General features: G+C 36.1%; 1 protein-coding gene and 1 long non-coding RNA gene across 2 annotated transcripts in view; one reads left to right on the top strand and one right to left on the bottom strand.

The window, feature by feature from the left end:
• The window catches only part of LOC134849100 (protein FAM227B-like), a 147,703-nt gene that overhangs the window by 19,927 nt on the left and 102,716 nt on the right, over positions 1–25,060 (top strand). The gene's annotated exons all lie outside the window — the stretch shown is intronic.
• On the bottom strand, positions 19,572–23,465 carry LOC134849088 (uncharacterized). The gene is made up of 3 exons (XR_010163134.1): positions 22,118–23,465; positions 20,083–20,158; positions 19,572–20,012 (listed from the first exon to the last, which is right to left on the bottom strand). It is a non-coding gene; the product is annotated as an uncharacterized LOC134849088 (long non-coding RNA).

The following is a 25,060-nucleotide window of genomic DNA, read 5'->3' as shown; positions in this document are numbered from 1 at the left end:
AGAAAATAATAAATCAATCAAATTATGTTTCAGCACTATAATGAGAGATTTACGGTGGAACAAGCAGAAAACAATTCAAGTATCCCCGTTTCAAGCACATTTCGGCAGACTACCAAAAACAGAATTTAAAATTGTGAGGGATAGGTTTTTAAATAATTCTGATTATTTAGACAAACAACACTTGGAACGCTCAGCACTGACGGCTTCCCAACTGAAACGAAGAATTGACCAGTCGAGAGAGAATCTCAAAATAGTGCGCAAGGGACAACTTAGCAGGGATACAAGCCCACTGCACAATCAGCAGTTAACATCGGACAGAGACAAAGAAGCCAAAGCTCTAAAGGAATTATTGGAGGCGAACGCCCGTTGGAACAACGAAAGAAGGGACGCGGCTAAAAACGATATCAGGAAATTGGTGGACGAGACAGGGCTACTCAATCCCGACCTTCGAAATGAAATGATCTACTCTTGGGAGAAAGGATTTGTGGAGGACAAAGTAGAAAATCAATGTAAATCACCACCCAAGACAATACTCCGAAAGGACCCACTAAGGAAAAGCGGACACGGAACAGGAGCAATCGACATCTAAGCCGGAAAGAATAGACACCAAAATTCAGTCCAGTTCTACGCCAAAAGCAAAACAGCGGCCGAAATTGAAATGCATTGACTCTCACACTCCTTTAGAAGACATAGTCGACACATTTCACAATCGCAATTTAGCACCGTCCGAATGGGAGAAGTACGCGGACCAATTGTTAAAAAGAGGAGTACAGCGAGTTGCGGACGAAATTCGAGGAAATCCACAACAAAGTTCGGAAATGGACACAAATTTCGAACCACCACAAGGATTTTCGGACGAATCAAGTACGGAAGAGTCAGGTATTAGACGAAGCTCCAGACAAACGAAAAACAAAGAACCTAAACGATACGGAGATCCGATAAAGCATTCAATTAAAGAAATATCAGAAAACCTCACAGGGGGAGGTCTTTTAAAGGAGGCACTTAAAGAATACAGAAATCAACTGAGAGATTTCAAAAATCGAAGCGACAAACCAATGGAGTCAAAAGTGCGACGACTCGAAAGACATCTGTTCATGCGAAAATTCGGATACGCTACACTAGACGAGGGAGTCGATTGGAACCCGAGTTGGGAAATAGAGCTGGAAGAAAACTGAAAAGTCCATAATCTAAAATCGTCAATTATCCAAGAAACTTTCTTTCGAACTGAGTATATTGAACTCTTTTTCAATAAATTATCCTACTTATATTGTATAATTTATTTCTTCCACCGAGGGGGGTGTGTCATACCGCTACTGCAGTAGCAGTATTTATATAAGTATGTACAGCTAACCTTTGGTGCTTAATCATTACTGTATGGTATGCTCAAGGTCATCGTGAGTGATGACACTGAGATTAAGCGAGAGATCAGAGTTCGTAACATTGATCTAACTCTCAGTACAACAACAAAACAAAAGAATAAGAAAACCTAAATTCAATAGTACAAATACATTATTGAATTACAACTTGTTTTCAACTGATATCGCAACGCATATCACACCATTATTAGATACTACTATGGTAATTTGGTCTCTAAAACAACTAGGGCCACAAACAAAAAGACGTCTGGAGTCAAGATTGCTTTTTTTTGACACACTTGCGATTCAAAACACGAGAAAAAAAATGATCGAAAAAGCGTATAAAAAAGTCGAAAAAATAGAAAACAATTAATCGAAAAAATTAATCGAGAAAAGTAAAAAAACAAGATCTACTTTATAAACCATAAACAGGTTAGTACAAGAGAATGTAAAAACTACCATCTGGGAACTTGACAGGCGGTTAAAAAAATGTCTGAGCAGAAGCCCTGAAGCCGAAAATTTTTTAAAAAAATTCGAAACAAAAAAGCTCACCCCCTTAAAACGCACACACGTACACAAAAGTTTTTTTTCGCATATCAAACGATACAATATTAGGCCACTAAGCCGATGTAAAACATGCCGAACCATATAAGTTGAAAAAAGTAAAAGAAAACAGATAAAATTTAAACTTTAACAAACCGAGTTGGTGAAATTACAACCAACATTTAAAAAAATTCTATGAGGCCATATGTTAGAAATGCTAACATGCTCGAAATATCTCAGTTGCAACAAGAAGCAACAGGGGACAAGCCAAACCGCGACTGCAGTCCACCCGGAACAGGAGCAATCGACATCTAAGCCGGAAAGAATAGACACCAAAATTCAGTCCAGTTCTACGCCAAAAGCAAAACAGCGGCCGAAATTGAAATGCATTGACTCTCACACTCCTTTAGAAGACATAGTCGACACATTTCGCAATCGCAATTTAGCACCGTCCGAATGGGAGAAGTACGCGGACCAATTGTTAAAAAGAGGAGTACAGCGAGTTGCGGACGAAGTTCGAGGAAATCCACAACAAAGTTCGGAAATGGACACAAATTTCGAACCACCACAAGGATTTTCGGACGAATCAAGTACGGAAGAGTCAGGTATTAGACGAAGCTCCAGACAAACGAAAAACAAAGAACCTAAACGATACGGAGATCCGATAAAGCATTCAATTAAAGAAATATCAGAAAACCTCACAGGGGGAGGTCTTTTAAAGGAGGCACTTAAAGAATACAGAAATCAACTGAGAGATTTCAAAAATCGAAGCGACAAACCAATGGAATCAAAAGTGCGACGACTCGAAAAACATCTGTTCATGCAAAAATTCGGATACGTTACACTAGACGAGGGAGTCGATTGGAACCCGAGTTGGGAAATAGAGCTGGAATAAAACTGAAAAGTCCATAATCTAAAATCGTCAATTATCCAAGAGACTTTCTTTCGAGCTGAGTATATTGAACTCTTTTTAAATAAATTATCCTACTTATGTTGTATAATTTATTTCTTCTACCGAGGGGGGTGTGTCATACCGCTACTGCAGTAGCAGTATTGATATACGTATGTACAGCTAACCTTTGGTGCTTAATCATTACTGTATGGTATGCTCAAGGACACTGAGATTAAGCGAGAGATCAGAGTTCGTAACATTGATCTAACTCTCAGTACAACAACAAAACAAAAGAATCAGAAAACCTAATTTCAATAGTACAAATACATTATTGAATTACAACTTGTTTTCAACTGATATCGCAACGCATATCACACCATTATTAGATACTACTATGTTAATTTGGTCCCTAAAAACAACTAGGGCCATAGACAAAAGACGTCTAGAGTCAAGATTGCTTTTTTTTGACACACTTGCGATTCAAAACACGAGAAAAAAATGATCGAAAAAGCGTATAAAAAAGTCGAAAAAATAGAAAAAAATTAATCGAAAAAATTAATCGAGAAAAGTAAAAAAACAAGATCTACTTTATAAACCATAAACAAATTAGTACAAGAGAATGTAAAAACTACCATCTGGGAACTTGACAGGCGGTTAAAAAAATGTCTGAGCAGAAGCCCTGAAGCCGAAAATTTTTTTAAAAAAATTCGAAACAAAAAAGCTCAACCCCTTAAAACGCACACACGTACACAAACGTTTTTTTTTCGCATATCAAACGATACAATATTAGGCCACTAAGCCGATGTAAAACATGCCGAACCATATAAGTTGAAAAAAGTAAAAGAAAACAGATAAAATTTAAACTTTAACAAACCGAGTTGGTGAAATTACAACCAACAATTAAAAAAATTCTATGAGGCCATATGTTAGAAATGCTAACATGCTCGAAATATCTCAGTTGCAACAAGAATGTCTAGTGGATGAATGAGGCCAGGATCCAGAAGATGAACCCTGTGCCCAAAGTTTTTTACGAGAAAAAAAAGTCTAGTACTCGATTGCAAAACCCTTTGCTATCGCAAGGGTAATTAATAGGAACTTTGGTCACCATTCAGGAATTTGGCCCAGTATCCTTCTAACAAGTTTTGTACTTTTCTATAGCAAATTTTTCGTGAAAACTCCCCATTACTAACCGCAAGAGTTGAAAGTCTAAAAACACTTTGAACTTATTAACAGTTAAGAGTATTAACAGATTAACCTAATGGGTGATATCGTGAAACAAAAAACTGAGTTGAAACAAGCTTATTGACGCAAACAAACATAGTATTGAGATTAAAGTTGCCTATCAGGCATTTTCTAATTAGGTATGTTTATCAAAAAAGTCGAAGTCCATAAATTGTACACCAAAGGTTTTGTATATTGTCATAGTGATTAAATTAGTTCACAATTTGATTTCAGTTTCATTCTAATTGTTGCAAATTAGTTAACCTATCTGTCTGGCGCTAACTATTATTTAACCTTCGAAGTTGTCTGTAACCTTTGGATGACCGCTATTTCATTGTCTCCGACTAACTTTCTATATTACAGTTCTTAACTTAACGTACAAAATTTACCTATCGAAAATGTCTTTTCACATGCGCAGCCAACAGGTCAGAGTGGGGGAAAAACCCACTAGGGATTACGCCGTTTTGGCCTCCTAAGTTAGCCGAGCCACCAATGCTATGGGAGTTTTGGTTTAACCGATTTCAATGGGGAATGGTGGCCAAACGCAGTATCAATCCGAAAAATTTTTAATACGCCAGCACGCTATCAACAGCTCAAATTACGGCCCTACCGGAGGAGGTAGATGGAAAAAATTGTCTGACGGCCGAGCAAACATTGATATAGAACTGTTACTTGTGCCTGGGGAAAAAAGGGCAGGGTGAATTACACAGGAGAAGACCACACCTGGATCTAGCTTCAACACGATACCCTAGAATCATCGATTCCCTAATAACTGAGTTCAAGAACTAAATGAAACCTACGAAAACTTCCAGTTATTGGCAAGAAAGTAACATATTGGAGAATCATTGGAGCAGTTCCATTCGGTTTTGAATGGACTCGCAGCACGGTGCAATTTTGGAGAGTTGGAGACAAGAATATTTTGTCTCTCCAATTTAATTACGGTGAAGAAGGATGGGTCAGTAAAATAAGCATTAGAATCAAGGGAGTTAAATAGGTCCACAAGAAAAAATATTAAATGCCCAAAATCGAAGAGCTCATGGATACCGTAGGACAAACGATAAGTGAATGGAAAACGGGGGACGTATATTTTTCTACAATGGATCTCACATACACATACGGCCAGCTGCCACTTAATCCGAAAACAAGCGTTCAATGTAACTTTTCGTTAAAGGGGGGAAAATCAACCGGAACGTACCGATTTTGTACGGGGTTTTACAGCCTCCCGACTATGCCGGCGGAATTCCAAAGAGTAATGGATGCAATTTTATCGGAATTTCCACAGGCACACGCGTTCATAGATGATATCCTGGTTGCCACAAAAGGCACTGAAATCGAACATATCTCGGCGGTCGAGAAGGTTTTACGGAAATTAGATCGCGAAAACATGTCGCTCAAACTTACTTAGTGCCAGTATGCACGGAAATAATGTGAATGGTTGGGGCATAAAATAACTTGCACCGGAACTACACCGCTGATCCGAAAAACGGAACCTACCGAGTCCCTAAAGGCCCCTTAAACACTCTCGCAATTAAAATCGTTCATGGGTTCTATTCATAGCCTACATAAAAACCTCCCAGCACTCGCGGAATCTTCGGCCCCGCCCGCCCTCTATTATGCCGGAAAAATGAATATATCTGGACTAAAGCGTGTCAAATATCGTTCGATAACCTAAAAAAGCAAGTAGCTACCAAATTCGAGCTACGGCATTTCGATTTACATCATCATACAAGAATCGTTTGTGACGCAAGCCATAACGGTCTTGGTGCGGTTCTTGAACAACTTAATTAATGGATGGAGGCCCATATCCTTCGCATCTCGGTACTTAAGCGATGTTGTAAAGTATTCAACGAACGAGTTGTAAATGATTGCGGTTGTGTGGGGGCTGAATCCATTTGAAATTATGTGCTGCGGAGAAAAGTCTTCATCGTCACGATCATAGGGCCTTAGTATCGATGCTGAATGGGAAGAATGAAAAGAATAAGACTATGTTTAGCAGACTAACCCGGTGGTTAGATCGTCTTATACCGTTTGATTTTCAAGTGGAACACAAACCCGGAGCTAAAATTGGCCTCGCGGATTATTTATCGAGACATCCGAGTTCGGACGCTAACCGGTCAGTACAAATGATAGCATGCTTATGGTTTCGAAAATTAGTCTAATTCGCTCCGCCCTCGGTTTTCAAAAGCAAAAGTTCTCCAAGGGCGAACTCGAGTCTCCAAAGGCAAATAAACAACGCGTTTGTAATATATCGAAGAGAAAACAGTCGCTAGAGGACGAATTAACTTGTGTTCGAAATTGAACCAATTACAGAGCGACGAATTGCATATGCGGCCCGTCATCTAAGTTCAATGAGAATTTAATTGGGAAAATTATTAATTTAGATATAGGTCATTCATATTCGTGTAAAAATTTCAACACTTCAAAAATTAATCTAAACATGGAGCGAAAAACTTCTTGAACAACATAGAAGAGATAGATCAGAATATACAAGGAGTTACCACAGAAGTCCGGAGCCTTACAAGCATTACCATCATATCAATTCCAGCAGTTTATCCAGGTGAAAGTTATCCGCCGGTTAATCCTGAAAACTGTAATGTCTATAATTCCTAGAAACTGTAAAACTATTAACAAACAAAACGCTCTTCCTGAATAATTTAATCTTCGATTTATCGAATCTCAGTGCCCATCAGACCCTCAATTACAAGGTATTATCGAAATGATCAAATGCAAGGACCCGGAGTTACATATAAAAATCACAGCAATGAGTGAATACTATGCACAGTATACACAGGACTTTCACGTTAAAGACGGATGCCTATGGATGGATGAAAAACTTGTGATCCCCAACACCTTATAAACGACAGTGAACAACAGATTGCACTATTACCATCATGGAAAGTCGAATATGTACGAGGCGGCAAAGGACATCTGGTACCCGTACATGTTCGGTAGCTTAGCGACAATTGCAAGCAATTGCCGAATGTGCACACTGGCCGGTAAGAATTTGAAAAACATGTGCTCAAAAAGGGATATAAGGAAAATACCTGAACCCAATGAACCGAATGAATCGGTGCAATTAGACTTTTAGGGGCCAATTAATTATTTAGAGAAATCCAAAAAGTATGTTCTGGTGGCCGTGGATACGTTCTCTCGTTGGCCATCAGCTATGGTGTGTAATTCAAATTGGTCAGAAAAAATCGCAAAATTTTTAAAAGCGTACATCATCGCCCAACCATACATCATTCTTAAGATCATATATAAATGCGCACGGAGTTCCGCGACAAGTCCAAGTGGACTAGGGAACGAACTTTATGTCTAACGATGTACGAAATTCTATCACAAAGAAGGGATTGAAATACTCACCTCGCCAGTTAACGGTCATCGAGCAACATGGTGCGTCGAACGTACCATCGGCAATCTCAAGAACTCAATCCTCACGTATGCGCGAGAGAAGAAATCGGAAGCCTTGGAGCGGATGCTTGAAAGGGCCCTCGTTGCCTTAAGATTTGCTAAAAACGCCACCCTAAGACTAACATTTTTCGAAGCGCATCGTGGGCGTGAAGCTAAAACTGTCCTCAGGAATGTAACCAAAAAGCCATCATTAAGAAATCTAAATTGGGAAAACGTATTGCGCTCAAAATCCACCTGTTTAGATGAACGAGACCCGGACACGCATTTTGAGCCACAACCGGCGGACAAACTGTGGAGTCCGCTCGGACACCGCGTATATCATTAAGAACAGGCGACACCCACTGCGACTGACAGACGACCTGATCATTGCCCAGGATACCGAGCCAGCAGTAATCGGACCACGGATGCACTGGCGGTTTCAACGCCCCCAATGTTCGTAATGCAGCGGACGGGAGAGCGCAACCTAAACAGGTATAAACAATTGAAATCCAATATCATAAGTCAAAGTGAGCATACTAATAAAATGAGTACTGGTATTGTGCTTAGAAAATCGCTGATTCGAACGGACCATAACTCCAAAGAAAAGAGCGTATAGAAAAATTAACGTCCCGTCAACACCGCAGAACCTCAAACGGAAATTCCTCACAAACAAACCAGCTAGTTCAAAAGGCACCACAGGCACTTATCAAAATACCGCAGGCAAAAAGACTAAAAAAAGCCGGATCAAGGAGAACGAGGAAAATCTGGAATCGGACGAGGACGACTATTTGCCATTGGCGGCGAAACGGACAATAAATCAAGCAGAAACGCAGACGACGACAAGAACGAACGAGAGAGAACCACATGGAAGTAATTTGGGGTCGAGCATTGAATTGGGGAGGGAAGCAACATCAAGTGAGGGACAGCAATGGAGACGTTGACAGTTCTACCGAGCAACTACGAGACGGCGACTAACTTCACTCTTGCACGAGAGGCGGAGATCAAAACGAACCGGCGGAAAAACGAAAATGCGGAAGAACATCCAAATGAGGCAGAACGCGACGATGCAGAACCGAAGGAAATAACGGATATTCCTCAGGCGGGAAACAAGAAGCGAGTGAGAAAGCAACGGCTTGTCTCATATTCCAGTCAAAAAACTGCAAGTTCACAAGTTGAGACTACTTCGAGACGTTCGGGAAGGAAACGTACGGCTGTGAACAAAATGGGGGGAGTCATGGTTGATAACATCCAAAAAGAAGAAAAGACGCAAAGAAATTGATAGGAGGAAAAAATATGAAACAATACTCAAAAACAAACTATTCCAAAGTCCAGGCATGCCGTAGATGGGTGAAAACTCAATCGTTTAGTTTAACCTTGTTGATCTCAGTAAATCAAAATTCTAGCTAAAACTTTTCCTTAATTTTCATCCATTGCAATTTTACATTTCATTGAGTATCTAAAGTTTAGTTCTTCATTCTCTCGCAAGAAAGGGAATGTCATAGTGATTAAATTAGTTAACAGTTTGATTTAAGTTTCATTCTAGTTGGATGACAGCTATTTCATTGTCTCCTACTAACTTTCTAAATTACAGTTCTTAACTTTACGTACAAAATTTACCTATCAAAACTGTCTTTTCACAATATTGACGCATGCAAATTTCGCTATTTTGCCGACATAGGACATTTATCAAAGTAAGCTTTTTCTACAGACCTGTCAATTTTATTAGTACCCACCCCAATGGAGTTGGTCTAAATAAAGTCTATTTAAAACGGCTTTGAATCGATCAAAATTGAGTAACCATGTACAATTTAGAAACTAAGAAAAGGGATTTTAATTCGATTGAAAAGTACCTATCCAGGAAATTTCGGATCGACTGAAGTGTCTAACAAATCAATTTGAATTAAATTGTGTGATTTTTTGTTTATTGCTAAATCTCATCAAATTCTGATCAAGAATTTGGGATGAAAAGATCATTTTTGTAGCAGCAAACAGTTTCCAAAATAAACTAAGTTTGTTTCTGCTCGATAAATACCATACTCAATAAACATTTCCGTCAGGATAACAGTGATCTGCAGTCATTTTGTGAAAAGGTTCCGGTCTCAAACTAATGTTTTCTCGAAATTTGTTTAAAAATATGCAATTTAAAAGTTTCGTGGGTGATAAACAGTAGTTTTAAATGAATTTTCTTCAGATGATATTCTTAAGCACAACATTTTCAGCGCAAAACTTTTCAAAGATATATTTTTTTCATATTTCAAAACAAATTTGATACAGACAACTTGAGCCAATGAATTACGCTGCAAAAAAAATTGTATAATAATTTATCTTATAGTTTTTTTCAGATCAGGTACCCGCACAAAAAAATTAACTGAAAATCTTACAGTGAATTTTTGTGTTATGATTTGTTACAGAGAGGCGAAGCTGAACTTCGCACCACATGCGGTAAAGCAAGTATAGGATTAAAACAGCGAGACACTCAAAAACTATCAAAAACGACTTCGAAATTTGTAACCAGAAAAGAAGCAATTAGAAAAATTTCAAAAAAAAGCCGTAAAAAAATCAAAAATTTGAATTTTCCGAACGCCGTAACTTTCGGATTCAGAAAATTTTGGGCGCAATCGCATAAACACTTTAGCTTCCCGTAACCTGTTTTTTGAACTAAATCCAAAATCTCAGATATGGCAGGGTAGTTTTCGAGAATGTTCAACAAGTTTAAGAAACGGTAGAAAAATCCAACATTTGGCTATTCCGAGGGCCATATATTTATGTGTTAAGAATTTTGGGCGTAGCCGCTTATGCAGGGAGCTTTTCAAAAAGGTTTTGTTTTTGGAACCAAAAAAAACTCCGACGAGAGGGGCACTTTTTGAGTAAACAAAAAATGAAAAAACCGGGCCACATACTCCCCATCAGACAATGAAAAGAAAAAATTTCAAAAAAGCTATTGGTATACATATAACAAAAGTGATAAAAGCGGAGGGGAATGTTAAAACTGTCTTTTGCTCGAAACGACCAAAAACTAGATCTTTATGCCGATTAAAAGTAGGCTTAAATAATTTGGGCCGAGGAACTTTTTTAGCGAAACAAAAAAGAACAAAGAAGGAAATACGAAGTCAAGGAAAGTAAAAATAAAAACTGGGAATAAATCAATCACTGATAGCAATATTACAGAAAATTGCGCGTAGCAAGAAAAAATGGTTTCAAGATGTGACAACTAAGCCGACAACAGATAAGCAGACAAATAAGAGGCCGACAATTTTACTTGAAACAGAATAATTACCGTTTGAAAAAAAACAGGCCTGGTCAGATTCGAACATAGGACCTTTGATGTCTCAGGAATACTCGTTACCTCCAGGCTAATTTGGCCGGAAACGCATAGAAGTTTGATTTTATTATGAACCAAGATACGAGAGATTCTGTTAAACAAGTTGTTAACCCGGGAAAATGTCTTCATTCCAGTTTGATAACAAATGCTAATTGCAAGCGTAACAATTTTTAGATTTAATAACTAAGCCTGACAAAACATAAGAAGGATAATAATTTATCGAAATGTTTTTGATCCGGAGTTTTTACTATTTGAAAAAAAGGTCCTGGTTAAAGTAGAATCCAGGACGTTTGCCTTCCCAGGCGAATTCGTTACTTCCAGGCTAAGCGTGCAAGAGACAGTGAGAAATTTGCAACCATAATGAACCAAGGTACCACCAGGAGCCCTGTGATTAAAATTATTTTCGAGAAAAAAGTCTAGTATCCGGTTGCATTACCCTTGCTTATTGCAACGATAAAAAATAAGTGTGGAAAAGATGGATGACTTTCGATGTTCTTCAATTTAAGTCAATAAAATTTTTGAAAAATAACTGAACAGAGACAAAAAAAGATGATTTTGATCCGATTTTGAATCGACTCCTTATATCGCTTTTTTCTGTTTTTAATATGAGATTACCCTAAATCTATTGAGAGGCGATCAAAATGGATTTTTCCCTTTTTAAATGAGATCAATATAACTTTTTCTGCTTGTAAATAAGATGAATTTCAATCAATTCAAACTTAATGCAAATTTGTTTTTCATTTCATCTGAAACTTTTTCATACTAGAACCGATCTTAAGTCATTTCTGTCAGTGTGGGTAATTTTGACAGGCAAGCCATGATTCGTCTAATCTCGTTAAATAGCTCATCAGCTGCTGTAAGGTCTTTTTAAAATCATGAATTATAAACTCAAAAACCTCAGCACGTCCACGTTATTATTTTTAACAAAAGAAAATGAGTTGGAATTTTGATTCGTTTTCGGAGAACGAAAATGAATAAAAAAACTTTCAAAATTGAAATGACGGTTTGAAAGTCAAGACTAACTCATTGCCGCAAAGATGTTTTACTTTTTGACTACTATCTCTTCACCACAGATGAGCACTACAGATCATTTAAACAAGAAAGCTATCATGTTTGACGGTGTCTATCAGATGTTTCACAGCTGTTTACTCCAAGTTCTTTTTCTCTCCTTTTCTGTAGATCCTTCGACAGAAGCCCTTCATTTCAATTTTTTTTTCAAATCATAATAATAAAAAGTTAAGTCCCCCTCCCCTCTGAACAAACAACACACGAAGATTTTTCTCGGTCATTAAACAACGCAATAAAGTGCCACTAAGTAGATACAAAAAAAACCGAAGCGATTAAGTCGAAAAGAGAAAAATTAAAAAAAAAAAACTTTTAACAATTCGAGTTGGTAAAATTACAACCAATGTAAAATTAAATTTAGACTTTGTCAGACTTTTCAAATGCTAACAAAATTGAAGCAATTAGTGAAAACTGTTTGCTCTAAGAATAAACAGAGGAGCGAAGCAGATCTTCGCACCACTTGCGATACAAAAAACCAAAAGATTGAAAAAAATCCAAATGTATAAAAAAAATAAGGTGATTCAAAGTTTTCGTGGGTCCCAATAAACAACAACTAGGGGCAAAACAACTTAGTTAAAAATTGTTCAAAACTTTAGTTGTTTCTCTACTTAAAACACAGACACCTGACAGTTGGAACAAAGTAAGGAACGCAAGTAAACAGAAAAAATACTGACTACGTTGAAAAATCTCAATTTTCGATTATCAAAGAAAAATATAGATGCCCTTTAAGCTATTTGAGTTCTTGGAACATTTTATGACTTATGCTTTTTTGGTAAAATTAACGCAACTTCAGAACACCGGATCAAAATGTTAAGTTTTTATTTCACATACGAAACGTCCCAGGCATATTCGTTACCTCCAGGCTAATTTGGCCGGAAACGCATAGAAGTTTGAATTTAATATGAACCAAGATACGAGAGATTCTGTTAAACAAGTTGTTAACCCGGAAAAATGTCTTTATTCCAGTTTGATAACACATGCTAATTGCAAGCGTAACAATTTTTAGATTTAATAACTAAGCCTGACAAAACATAAGCAGGATAATAAAATATCGAAATGTTTTTGATCCGGAGTTTTTACTGTTTGAAAAAAAAAGTCCTGGTCAAAGTAGAATCCACGAAGTTTGCCTTCCCCGGCGAATTTGTTACTTCCAGGCTAAGCGTGCAAGAGACAGTGAGAAATTTGCAACCATTATGAACCAAGGTACCACCAGGAGCCCTGTGATTAAAGTTATTTTCGGGGATAAAAGTCTAGTATCCGGTTGCATTACCCTGGCTTATTGCAAGGATAAAAAATGAGTGTGGAAATGATGGATGACTTTCGATGTTCTTCAACTTAAGTCAATAAAATTTTTGAAAAATAACTGAACAGAGAGAAAAAAAGATGATTTTGATCCGATTTTGAATCGACTCCTCATATCGATTTTTTCTGTTTTTAATATGAGATTAACCTATACCGATTGAGAGGCGATCAAAAAGGATTTTTCCCTTTTGAAATGAGATCAATATAATTTTTTCTGCTTGTAAATAAGATGAATTTCAATCAATTTAAAGTTGATGCAAGTCTTTTTCATTTCATCTGAAACTTTTTCATATTCAAACCGATCTTATATCATTTCTGTCAGTGTGGGTAATTTTGGCAAGCAAGCCATGATTCGTCTAATCTCGTAAAAATAGCTCATCAGCTGCTGTAAGGTCTTTTTAAAATCATGAATTAAAAACTCAAAAACCTCAGCACGTCCAGGTTCTTATTTTTAACAATAGAAAAAGAGTTGGAATTTTGATTCGTTTTCGGAGAACGAAAAAGAATTTTAAAAAAATTTCCAAATTGAAATGACGGTTTGAAAGTTAAGACTAACTCATTGCCACAAAGATGTTTTCCTTTTACAACAAACTTGAAGCAATTAGTGAAATTTGTTTGCTCTAAGAATAAACAAAAGAGCGAAGCAGATCTTCGCACCACTTGCGATACAAAAAAAACAAATTATTAAAAGAATCCAAATGTATAAAAAATTAAGGTGATTCAAAGTTTTCGTGGGTCCCGATAAAAAACGACTTGGGGCAAAAGCAACTTAGATAAAATTTGTCCAAAACTTTAGTTGTTTCTCTACTTAAAACACAGACAACTCACAGTTGGAACAAAGTAAGGAACGCAAGTAAACAGAAAAAATACTGACTACGTTGAAAGAACTCAATTCTCGATTATCAAAGAAAAAAATAGATGCCCGTTAAGCTATTTGAGTTCTTTGAAAAATTTACGACTTGCGCTTTTTTCGATAATATTAACGCAACTTCAGAATACCGGATCAAAAAAATTAAGTTTTTAATCCACATACGAAACTAGAAATCTTTCACGCTGTTTCGCGCCATTTCCACGTTCAAGCTTGGAGAGTGCTAAGTACGTAACTTGCAGCAGATGAATTTCAATTGAACTCAAAAAGTGCAATTTCACCTAAGTGCACTCAGAAATGCATTAACATGTATGAATGCATATATTTAGTTGTTAGGGCGTTTTAAGACTTTTTCGGTAAAAAATAACAAAAAAAATCACCAAGAGTCACATAAGAGTTTTCACTACGTTCTATACTCCTGATAAGTGAGAAGAAAAACAAATTGAGAAAATCAATTTTCCCAAGGCGATAAAATTTCGTTTACAACAACATTTGGAATCGCGGTTTCAAAACTTTGAATTAACTTAAGATCATAATTTTTTAGACAAACTGAGCATAGCCAAATTCGATTAATAACTCATTGTTTCTGTTAAACATTTGATATCAGCTTTGACTGAATAATTAGCGAGAAAAGACCAGAAAACGGTCAACAAAACAAAAAATTGAAAGTTCTGAGAATAGTGAGTAGCCGCTTATGCAGAAGGGATTCAGGCAACCTGTAATTTCGATTGAAACCAAAATGTCAGATTTGGAAGGGTAGTTCTCGAGAGAAGCAAAAACCTTTCAAAAAAAGCCATAAAAAATCAAAAATTTGAATTTTCCGAATGCCGTAACTTTCGAATTCAGAAAAATTTGGGCGCAATCGCATAAACACTTTAGCTTCCCGTAACCTGTTTTTTGAACTGAATCCAAAATCTCAGATATGGCAGGGTAGTTTTCGAGAATATTCAACAAGTTTAAAAAACGATAGAAAAAAACAACATTTGGCTATTCCGAGGGCCATATATTTGTGTTAAGAGTTTTGGGCGTAGCCGCTTATGCAGGGAGCTTTTCAAAAAAGGTTTTGTTCGTGGAACCAAAAAAACTCATACGAGAAGGGTACTTTTTGAGAAAACAAAAAATGAAAAAACCGGGCCACATACTCCCCATCAGACAACGTAAAAAGAAAAAGTTTCAACAAAGCTATTGGTATACATATAACAAAAATGATAAGTGCGGAGGGGAATTAAAACTGTCTTTCACTCGAAACGACCCAAAATTAGGTCTTTATGCCGATTAAAAGTAGGCTTAAATATTTTGGGCCGAGGAACTTTTTTAGCGAAACAAAAAAGAACAAAGAAGGAAATACGAAGTCAAGGAAAGTAAAAATAAAAACTGTGGGAGTAAATCAAACACTGATAACAATATTACAGAAAACTGCGCGCAGCAAGAAAAAACGGTTCCAAGATGTCACAACTAAGCCGAAAAAAGATACGCAGACAAATAAAAGGCCGACAATTTTATTTGAAACAGAATAATTACCGTTTGAAAAAAAAACAGGTCCTGGTCAGATTCGAACTAAGGACCTTTGACGTCCCAGGCATATTCGTTACCTCCGGGCTAATTTGGCCGGAAAAGCATAGAAGTTTGAATTTATTATGAACCAAGATACAAGAGATTCTGTTAAACAAGTTGTTAACCCGGAAAAATGTCTTTATTCCAGTTTGATAACACTTGCCAATTGCAAGCGTAACAATTTTTAGATTTAATAACTAAGCCGACATAATATAAGCAGGATAATAATATATCTAAATGTTTTTGATCCGGAGTTTTTACTGTTTGAAAAAAAAAGTCCTGGTCAAAGTAGAGCCCAGGACGTTTGCCTTCCCAGGCGAATTCGTTACTTCAAGGCTAAGCGTGCAAGAGACAGTGAGAAATTTGCAGCCATTATGAACCAAGGTACCACCAGGAGCCCTGTGATTAAAGTTTTTCTTGGGGAAAAAAGTCTAGTATCCAGTTGCATTACCCTTGCTTATTGCAAGGATAAAAATTAAGTGTGAAAACGATGGATTACTTTCAGTGTTCTTCAATTTAAGTCAATAAAAATTTTGAAAAATATCTGAACAGAGACAGAAAAAGATGGTTTTGATCCGATTTTAAATCGACTCCTCATATCCATTTTTTCTGTTTTTAATATGAGATTAACCTAAACCGATTGAGAAGCGATCAAAATGGATTTTTCCCTTTTGAAATGAGATCAACATAACTTTTTCTGCTTGTAAATAAGATGAATTTTAATTAATTTAAACTTGATGCAATTCTTCTTCATTTCATCTGAAACTTTTTCATATTAGAACCGATCTTAAATCATTTCTGTCAGTGTGAGTAATTTTGGCAAGCAAGCCATGATTCGTCTAATCTCGTAAAAATAGCTCATCAGCTGCTGTAAGGTCTTTTTCAAATCATGAATTATAAACTCAAAAACCTCAACACGTCCACGTTCTTATTTTCAAAAATAGAAAAAGAGTTGGAATTTTGATTCGTTTTTCGGAAAACGAAGAAGAATGAAAAAAACTTTCCAAATTGAATTGACGGTTTGAAAGTCAAGACTAACTCATTGCAGCAAAAATGTTTTCCTTTTTGACTACTATCTCTTCACCACAGATCATTTAAAAAAGAAAGCTATCATGTTTGACGGTGTCTATCAGAGGTTTTACAGCTGTTTCCTCCATGTTCTTTTTCTCTCCTTTTCTGTAGATCCTTTTTTCGCATTTGTTTTTTTTCCATATCCTCAAAGGAATGGTTTTGACTTTCTTTGTAGAATGTTCGTCTACAACATCAATTTTACACCCCTGTTACGCCAATGTTACTTTGTATTGATACTTTCTCACTGATTTCGGATTTACTCAACGATTCCCTCGTTACGGTATCTACTGAAGATTTGCCACCCCTATAGAAAAGCAGTAAAAAAGATCCAGCTTTTTTTTCTTAATTTGAATTTTGCTGCATTCAGATTGATTGAAAAATTGACTAAATTAATCTACTAATGATAAAATAATTTGCTCGTGTTGGAAAAGTACAAGCGACTGATGACTGACTCCGTCATGAGATTTCGTTGAGTTGATTTGGATGCAAATACTTTTTGTTGGTTTTCCTAGTCTCGGATTTTTGTGGGGGCTAGCATGGTTCTAGGTTGGACACTTGCCTCTAATTGTGCATCTAAGTTTTTTAATCATATTATAGCGCTATGACTGCCGAAATCTTTCTTGGAGTATAATGAAACAAGCCACAAACTCGAGTAGATTGTTGGAAACTGCTTCGAGACTAGTTCTAAGTTTTTTCTCTCCTGGGCCAATTAAAAAGCGGGTTAAAGCGAATGGACGCGTTGAGTCGTTTCACACTGTTCAACCTAATTCTGAATGGCTCGGAAAATGATGTTGGGATATTCAATTAAGTCATTCATGCGGCGCTTTTCAGGGTTGAAGTGTGCTTTGACATAAAGGTTGTTAGGGCTCATTTTATGAGAAAAAGCAATTTGGTTTTGAGAGAAGAAAAAATGATCCAAGTAAAGCCTTGATGAATTCTATAAGAACAATTAAATTCAGGAAGCTTAATTCTTTCTGAACTATTTCAGTGAACTTGATTCTGTTTACAGAGAGCGTGATATAAAAATGTTTTCTCTGTATAACTTGAAAAATGTGGACAGTAATGGCTGCGAAAAACACTTAACTGTTAGAACAGAAATGATTTTCAGCCAAAAGAAACATTTGGACAAAACTGGGTTCCAACTTTTTGAAGAAATGAATTTTTTTCTCATGAGCCGAATGAATTTGATTTTCACAAAAAAATTCTCTGGGCCTTATTAAGAATAGCAACAAGCCACATAGGTATTCATTTCAAATTTCTTCGGAATAACTTTTCTTTCCCGAAAGTTTGAGATTTTTTCAAGGCCGTTTTTTTGCGTCTAGAACTTTTACGTGATACCACTATTGCAGCCAAATTTGGCCAGGTTGTGGTAGACCTGAAGCTGGAGGTCAAGTGAGAGCTTGTTCTAACACACTATCATTGCCATGGCATGGGATCGAATACACGATATGACGATTTCAAAGTGAACGCCTTACCACTGTGCTAAGTGCCTCCTCTTATCGCGAATATCGAGAACAAATAGAAGGACTTAAGTAATACAAAAAACGTACCATTGAAAAAGCCATATAAGTAAAACTGTAGCCCATAAACTCCCCGTTTCATAGTTTCAACACATAGGCCTACTTGTTGGTTAAGTAATTGAAAAATTATGTTGACCTTTAAATTTATTTTCAAATTTCAAAAAATAATTTGGTAAATTATTTCTCAATCAGAAAAATAGCGATTTCATTATAAGCTGCAAAGATAAGACTACAGTTGCAGCAAACTTCTATATCATTGTCTTTTATTGTTTTATTCGTAGACTTTGTGAAATATAGTCTGCAAAACGAAAAATTCGGACTACCTTTTATTCGAAACACAATTTTCTTCAATTCAAGCATTAACAGGGCTTTATTATAGTTTTACACTTCAACACCTCTAGCTTCATTTCAAATAGTCAAAAACAAATGGAAAACACAGACCCCAGCAAATAGTTCTTTCTGACTTTGTAAGTGGTAGGAACAATAATCGTATAAGATATTATGAAAAGTTTTTGGTTACGGTAGATTCGAAGAAAATGTACCATGATCCAAAACTTGCTTCGCAAGTGGAATCGTCCCTGTTACAAACAAACTTTAAATAAGTAATGGTAACATGAAGTTGATATTCTCTTCCAAATTTGCTCTAATTCATTGGCTTGACCAAACTTAAAACCATAACCTTTAGCTTGTTATCAATAGATACTGTGAGGCTACTTAATACTGGAATCCATATCGCTGATTCCGCATTAAAACAGCCTTGTTACGGAGTCCGTGAAAATGCTTCATCAAGTCCTTTCGCGAAATCCACAAGTCAAGTCACCGCCAAAAGAAACGATTGACCTCGTTTAATTGCTGCTAAGTATTGGAGGCAAAATGAAATATTTGGAAGGATTTTTAATTTTAAAAAATCCTATTCAAACGCTACATGAAACTATTCTTTGAATTCAAGGCTGGTATATTGATAACACAACGTTGTTAGCGGGGGTCAAAGTAACAAGTTTCTAAATGAAACTTCAAATCAAAGTCGAGATAAATCGGATTAATTGATTTGATTTAACCAAGACTGCCCAAATTTGAAACCATTTTCTTTAAAAAAGATAGAAATTTTGCACTTTGATTTTACAAAAAGACTTGTAGATTTGAGCATGACTTCAATTTTTGCATTTAGGTTCATCAAAAGCGCTTATTTCTGCTGCCTAAAACAAATTCTGCTACCTACTGCTCTATAAGCTATATTCTACTAATTCTGTTATTGAGCCTGAATTCGACTAAATTGAGCTTAGCTATGAAATGAATAAATTGAGACATCATATAGCATGATGGGTAGTTTAATTAAGAACCATGCAAAAGTACTCACCGCATGTCTATCGACGCGTATACTTACACAATTCGCGTTAATGGCTGCTGCATCTTATAACTGTTTCAAAAAAATCTTTGAACAATTTGCCGCTTGGGATTCAAAAATAAGTTCTTCGATACATCATCTTTCAACTAACAAAAAGTTACTAAATACTAAAAGCTTATGCGTCTCAATTAAGTTCATTTTGAATTGTTTCAATGTTTTTCGATGTTTCCGATTTAGTCAATTATCTGGCGTCGTTTCATCTTCAACTCAACTTAGATTTGCTCCTCTTCTCGCTCTTGTTGAAATGCATTCGTAACTTCACTATTGAAAGCTGATACATTTTTCAAGCACTGAGTTACGAAAGGAATTGCTTGGCAAAAGATCTGGCTTAATTTTTAGAATGGATCTCAAGTTGCGTATCGATATTGGTTGTTTCGGAACACTGGCATCTGACGAAATTTCGCTGGCAAATTCCCGTTCATTGCTTCTCATTTCCTTCAAAAGGTGTAACTGATTTGTCGACCCTTTGTTGAGAATTGAATCATTGGACAACGAAGAAAGAAACTAAAACAACAACTGAGTAAAACATCAAGTTAAATTCAACTTCAAATCTTGCAGAGCATGCCAAATTTACCGGATTTTCCATCTTCGCCGATTGATTAATATCCAAGAGCGCCTTGATGAATCTTCGTAACAAATCAAGGGATGCTCTAAAACAACAAAAAATTTACTTGGTGTTTTTGATGCTTTATGTCGAAGAATTCAAACACAAATCAGTATAAAACATGAACATGTGCAATTTGCTCAAGAAACGTATATTTTATGTATAACTAACTCAGAAGAGAACTATAAACAATCGGTGATGGACACACGAGGGTTACATAGCATTATTTAGACAACCGCGTATTCAGACTCGTCAGTATTTAGACAAATACTGTTTCAACCAATCAGAATCGAGACAAAGAAAAAATTAATAAATAATTATTTATTTTGGATTATTTATGTCTTTTCTCGATTCTGATTGGTTCATACAGTATTTGTCTAAATACTGACGAGTAAGAATACGCGGTTGTCTAAATACAGGCTGAACTCCACACACGAGAAACCGCATGTTCGAGCAAAAACAAATTGGTTTTGAATGCAATAGTGATTGAACAAACAATTTTTGGCGGAGAAAATGAAAAAGTCCAATGAAAAAGAAAAGATATCTGAAGAATATCCTACACATTTTGAAGAATAAAAACCAGCGAAAGTAAAAAAAAAATGACTACGCAAATCAGCTATTGTAATTGTAATTGATCAATATATTGCGTGGTATATGGTATCATTTGACTCGAGGAGCATGTTTTTTTTCAAATGGTTAACTTTCAAATTGTCGTTTTGGCCGTTCCGAACCATCACTCAAGTATACTAATTCAAGGGCTTTCGAAAAATATTTGAAGTTAAAAAAAAAGAGAAAACTAATTGTACAACTGCTACAGGCGAAAAAATTCCTTATATTTATTGAAAAACCTTGTTTGTATCAATCATAATCGTAATCAATCATAATGATGAATAACCCTACAAAACCATTATTTTCTAATTTATTTTTCAAAAACATATATTTACACAGGCGAAGTTGCACTTCGCATACACAAGCAAAAATATGACCGATAACGCTACTGGGAAAACTGAATGAGTAAACTTTGAGTCTTCAAGCTAATTATGACGCATTAGCAGTACCAGTCAATTTGAAAGAACAGAAATTTACCAACTAACATGCCTCAATTTACAGAGTGGACGCATTTTAGCTAGTATACGCAAAGGTTCATTAAAAACATCCGACCCTGCTCAGGTTCGAACCCTCTTATTTTGTTATGGGTCCCCTTCCCTACCTCTACGCTACTGATCCATGATACCTTGAAGCTAAATTCTATTTATAATATAATAGTCTGTTGATAATATCCTTAGCTTTGGCTGTACTTAATAGCTGGTTATTGATCAAAATGAACACTTTCAAAATGAAAAAATTTTGTTGCAACAATATTTGCGTCGCAACAATACTTGCGACTTAGGTTGGAAAAAATCATTCTATCACACATGCTTTGTTTGCGTAATAAAGCGGTAACAAAGCCGACAACTTTAAACAGACACACGTTAAATTTCTATAAATATTTTTTTAGATCCAAGTTTTTTAGAAATAAACTCCTATCTCGAAGACAAAAAGATTTGAGCAAAAATGTTTGGAGGCCCGATTTACAATTCCCGAGTGTGCCCTGATAATCACACCACAAGAGAGTCGAAAATTTCAATTTTGCAAATAAACGCTGAAACGAAAAGCTCTAAAAGTTTGCATTGCGTTCAAATATCCACGTTAAAATAATACATGACCTTGGAAACTGAAAACGTTGAATTCAATAAAACAAACTATAAGTGGCCAAATATTGGCGTTTTACTTAAAAAGTCAACATAGGGACTTCTTAAAAATGGGTCAAGTGAAACGCCAATTAAATAATGTATAGATAGATGAAACATTCTTCTCTTATCTTTATCGTGCCTAATTTAGATTCGAAACATCATACCTGAAAACCGAGCTTATTTAATCTCACATTCAGATATTGCAAGAAACACTTCAAATTGGACTTACACAAAGTATCACTCTATCAATTTACTACAAAGGTAAAATTTACTTGAGTATGATGACCACGCAATCATGTGTCACTGTATCCAGACCGTGTTCCCATAAACTTATATATACTCGACCAACAATTCCTTCAGTTTGTTTAACGGCTGGATCGATGTCTATTTTAGGGTTTTTGATCTCATTTTTATCACTGAAGACTTGGATCCTATCAATTTCTTCTTGTCGCCAACTTAATTTATTCTCGATTAAATTGGGAGAGACCATTTGATTTAGTTCAGCGGCTGATTCCAATGTTTCTAATTTTCGTTTTCTGTCTTTAATCTTTGGTGTCGCATCCTGAAGTTTAGCTTCATCTGATTTTAACTGTGGTGGACATGTCAACTTTCCTACCACAGTCTTGCAAACTCGACGGCAAAAACAAATGAGCTTCAAAACGAATAAGTTGTGCAAATGAATGGATTGCGGGGTAAGAATTGTTCGTACATTTTCATCAAGCTGCAGTTTTGATAGCCTGCCACAAAACCATTCGCGCATTAAAGAAAGATATTCGGCTTCAAATTCACCTAACTGAGCACTTAATGTTGATCTAACTGACTTGAGCTCTTCAAGATCTTTTAAGCTTTCGGTCATTGTAGCATCTATCTGAAATACGCCCCATTAATAGACTGGACAAACGTTTGGAGACTCGGCCGAAGCATCTCGCAACGCAAAAACTGAGCCAATTATGCATTTACGAACGCATAATGAAAAAATTCAAAATAGAGGCGACGCGTAGCTTCGCAACTCTTGCGGTATTACACTAACATATCATTGCGATCTCACAGACTGAAAAATAACAGAAGAAAATAGAAGTATTTGTATTAGTATAGTATTTAGGATTTATCCCATGGGTTTGCATCAAAATATAGTTTAATGAGTTCTAAGTTTTTCTATTTGGGTAAGTTTCCACATTGCCACATTATGTGCCATGCGCAGCTGTCCATTTTTGAATATTCTGCAGATTTTCTTATCTCCGATAACTGTTTTGGTGTACTTCGAATAATGATATTGAATAGTGCTGGGCATCTAACGAAGAAGTCAGCCTTGGTCTTCCTTTAAGCGAATTTTTGGCGAAATTATTTTCTATAATTCTGTCTGGTTAAACTTTGGATGCATGTGGCATATTGGTTGATGTCAATTTCATAATTATTTCAAATAATGGATATGAAAAGTAGGTCGTGCAATTCGATGTATGATGGTCGTTTTTGAAATTGACCAGAGTGCATTTTCCAGCATTGAGAAGCATTAAGTTATTATTACACCAATAATCGATTGACGTAGTAGCATTGTCTAATTCCCTTTTGCTTGCAGCAATAAACCTGAAGTCGTCAGCATATCCGAAAGAAATCTTTGATGTATATCATGAATAAAAGTAATCCCAATAGAGAACCCTGATGGACACCACTTGTAACATATTCTAACATAACACATTGTAGATTTTGCTTTGTTAACTCGAACATTCTGTTTTCGTAGAGTTAAAATTGAATCAATGAGTTCAATTAGTTTACTACCAAAAACAAATTTATTGAATTTTTTTTTTCAGTAGTAGTTAATTTGGGACGCAATCGGAAACTTTTTCGAAGTTCAGATAAAGCTCAGTTATGTTTTGGGTGGCTTTGATCGTCCCAGCCTAAGTGATGTTAGTATGCAAGAAATTCCGAAACATTTTTTACCGGAAATCATATTGAGAACTATGAAGATGTCGAATTCTTTCGATCTCTTTTCGAAGTCGATGTTACTGAAATCTTATTTGTCCCCATCTTTGAAGATTGGAACAACTTCCCTTAATTTCCAGTCTTCAGGGAAGATTCTTTTGTATATTAAGGTTTGAAAAATTAGTATGACCGATTTTGAGTGCTTTTGCTAGATTTTTGTTTAGAAGATTTCCCAAATTATTTGGCCCTGTTGATTTATTGATATCTAGCTCATTCATATTTTTTCGGGGTAACCTTCGTATAACTCGATGCAAATAAAATTGCCCTTTTCAAAATGACCACCTTCGTTTTTTTTCTGTTTTTGTGAACACGCTACTGGTTTTTGTGACTGTTTTTGTGAACACGAATTGATTAAAAGCATCGCATTTCTTTTCATCGGTTTCTATTAGTTGTCTGTCGCGGTTCTTTCCTCATGGAAGCTTTGGCGCTCCTCTAATGCTTCGTAGATACTTCTGTGTTGTGCTTAACTTAGGTGGTGCAAAAACTTCAAGCTCATAGCTTTTTAGATCTTTATCAGCAGTATCTTTTTATTAATTGTTCTAATTTTAAAATTTTTGAGACACTGTGGTTTTGAAAATGATGGAATTTTTTTTCCAAGTTAGTGCATTCATGGTCATGTGCATTATTTCGCCAAATGAGATACATTCATATAGTGTATCGCTTTTGGTTTTGTTTTTTCGGCATGTTTTGCAAATATCCATGTTTGAACTCAATTGTTTGGAATGTCTAAGTGTTGTGAGTACTATCAATAGAAAAGAAGAATAGAGGTCACCTACAGCCGCGGAGCCCGTAAAGAGTTCCGAGAGCTAAAAATTACTTAGATTGAAAAATAAGCAGGTCTAACCGTGGAAGCTGTATTGAGTTCCAAGAGCTATGAACTTACGTAGAGAGGCATGCATGTTCAATAATTACACTACTGATTACAAGGAAAAAATTCTGGGTATTTGTCTTGCGATGCTTTCAGTGATCACTTTTTTCGCAAAAAGTTGATTCTCAAGGTGGTTCGAAGACCGCGCAGGGATTTTTGGGTTAGATGAACGTTTTCGTTTCCGATATCTCTATTGCAGCATATCTTTTGTTTGATGCTTCTGTAAACCCAGGCGCTTCCTATAGCTTCACGCTGAATGACTTTTTCAACCTCAATATTGCTATCAGTTATTTTTTTGTTCAGTTGAGTGACTCATGGGGGATGCACAGTACGCAAACCCTATCGCAGAGATCAGATAGTTAAGGTG

Source organism: Symsagittifera roscoffensis, chromosome 1, assembly GCF_963678635.1.
Source record: "Symsagittifera roscoffensis chromosome 1, txSymRosc1.1, whole genome shotgun sequence".
NCBI lineage: Eukaryota > Metazoa > Xenacoelomorpha > Acoela > Convolutidae > Symsagittifera > Symsagittifera roscoffensis.
The sequence above is the reverse complement of the archived record's forward strand: the minus strand, read 5'-3'. Positions and strand labels throughout refer to the sequence as shown.